Source organism: Ostrinia nubilalis, chromosome 27 (genome assembly GCF_963855985.1).
Source record: "Ostrinia nubilalis chromosome 27, ilOstNubi1.1, whole genome shotgun sequence".
NCBI lineage: Eukaryota > Metazoa > Arthropoda > Insecta > Lepidoptera > Crambidae > Ostrinia > Ostrinia nubilalis.
In genome coordinates, this window is record NC_087114.1 from 2113401 (window position 1) to 2116381 (window position 2981).

A 2981-nucleotide genomic window follows, 5' to 3' on the forward strand; every position below is an offset into this window, starting at 1 on the left:
AACCTTTTTTCCACCCAAATCGTGGTATCACAACAATTTATTAGTTGAAAATATTTGTTATTTTTTCATTTCGATATTTTTTCACAAATATACGACCTAAATGTCAATGTGACAGAGCCCACAAAGTTGTGGACGCTAGTTGGCGCTGTAATCGTGCACAGAGCCAATAACAACTGGATCGAACTGCGCACCTCGCTGGAATGCGACTCTCCCTCGCACTCACCCGCACACCTCCCCGCGTTCGCCTTTCCATATCAGCGTCGATGTGACGTCAGGGCTGCCAGGTGCACAGTAATAGTTGTTGCAATTTACGAAGGCGAGTGAGCTTTACATGTGTGGTGGCTCGCTACTGTTCGTTTTTCAAAAGTTTTGATAGACATTACACTATCGTTATGTGCATGTACACGTACACACAAGTAAAGCTCACTCGCCTTCGTGAGTTGCAAGAACTAAACTCGACCGGGTTGTAGGTCGCTCAACGAGAGTTGAGGCAATCAATAGGCAAAGATTTGTATCTGTACCTATACGCTGTCTGCGCTTACGTCTTGAGTAGTTGAACTGACAAGTGCTTTCTGTCTCGCAGATATTTAACAAGAGCGAGGTAGCTAGTGTATTCGATATTTGAACTTGAACGCGTGATGTGCTTGTGTTCTGTATTCAGCCTCAACTTTCGTTGCGCGAACTATAGTTTCTAGCAATTTTTCCTTTTTTTATCTTTTCTGTATGTTTTCATATTTTTTTCAGTAGCTACTGAAGCTTATAACTTCATTCCTCAATAAATATAAAGTTGGGTTTGAACCCAAGTTGTTAAAATTATTGATTTTTAACTAAGAAAAAAAAAGGAAAATTCTCATCTTTTTCAAGCTCAGGCTTCTTCTCAGCACTGACCCATTTATTGTCCCGAAGCAGTGGTAGGATTAATACTGGGACGTGTGAAAGTGCTTTATCAAAGTCAAAATTTCTTTATTTGTATAGACTATTTAAATAGTACCTACTAACAAAACGTCAAATATTTTGCTCCTAAGGAGCCTCTACATGTCTCATAATCTTTTTGCCCTACCAGCGCTTCGAGACCAACATTTGGCAAGTGCTGAGAAGTTCGCCGCAACAAACTCAAAGCGTACTTGCTTATAAATTAGTTTTATGAGTTTTTTAATAGCTTTTTTAGCCTAATATCATTAGAAATACTGAAAAAGCGGTTCAAAATATTAATAAAACAAACGTATTAAATTGTGTAAACCATAGATATAATTTATTATCTTTTTACATTAAACACTAAATAAAACTAGCACAGTCGTAAGTAATAATATAAAATAAAAATAACAAAATATTTACAACGAAACATCGATTGGAAGAAAACTCATGACTAATACTTATAACTAAAAGAAATATACATTTTATACATTATGTATACTGATTTATATACAAAGTCGTTCAATTGTAACAATGTGATCAATCAATGTACCAAGTAAATAAATATACAATAGACTAAATCAATTCAGTAAATAATAATTTAAAAGCTTTTCATAACTTTAGATATTTTGTATTAGGACTCCTTCCTCCGGGAATCCAGTTTGCCGGTTTCCAGTAATGCAGGACTGTCGTGTTGATACATGATTGTGTGTTCAAAATTCGAATTAAAAATTCGAAAGGATCGGTTTTTAGCGGGACACTGCAAACGGGATGTTCGGTGAACGTTAATATTAAAATACGTACTAAACTGGATCCTGCAAAAACGGGATGTCACCGTGGGAACAAGCCCATATACCTATTTGTTTTAGGCCCAATTCGACCAAACTTTTATCCGAGAATAACTCCTGGTGTAACTGGCACATTTACAGTGTCAGTATGGGAAATATGTCAAAACTGACGATTTATTCTGAGATTAATATTTACTCTTGTTTGGTCGAATCCACCCTTAATAATTTAATGTAATACCAGACCTTGGTCAACCGCTGAATGTTACATTAGATGCTTACCAAAAAATCTGCGCTTCTAGATAATTTATAAGTTATTTACAAGATTATAGATATTTGGAACAATATAACATTGTCGATCATCGTCATTGTCGATATCGCTTTGACAAAGTCAACTGAAACTCAGCTTAAGTTAGGCTGAAGTTCACACACTCTTAATATTCAATCGTTCTATTTTTTAAATAAACAATGTTAAAAACGGATTTCAACGTCAATGTACACAAAATGTAAAAAAAGAACATTATAGACAGTGTTTTTTTTCATGACTATTGAATAGCGAACATAATGCCAAATAGAAAAATACATTGCAAAACAAAATAGTTTTTTTGACATGTCATTGTGTATTTCTTTTTTTTTTTAATCAGTTGTTTTTTTCAGCATTCGATTGTTTTTATTTCCATTCTAAAATGTAAATTACAAAGTTTAAATTTAGAACAAGAAACCTTTTTAAATATTATTTCTAAATTATTCTGACTACGAATATTCAAGTGATTTTGTACCTAATAAATTTTCTTAACTTTACACTTGGTTATCGCATCGCATCTTACAATTTATTTAAATAAAATACTTACAATAATTATTCTAAATCTTAGAATACTTCAAAGATCTACAGAGTTATTTACAAATTGCAATTTATTAATTCCAATTTAAAATATTAATAAATAAACTTTAAATTATGTTTATTTACATTCAGGAACATAATGCTTTTCGAACTTCTATTATTGTAAATTGCAATCATAATAATAATAAGTCGATATAGCAAAAAGAAATAGAGTCATTTCTGAGTTCAAAATTGGGAAAATTACATTAATTTAAATATTTTTACTACAACGGAGGAGGTATAATTACTATTGATATGATTATTCAATAAACGAAATAAGTTAATTAAGTTTCAAAAATTGCAATGTTCGAAAGATATTTTTCAAAACTTATTTTGTGTATTTCCACTGTATCTTTAATTTATCAGTTTTCTCAGATTACTTAGATAATATTGTGTATTATCTG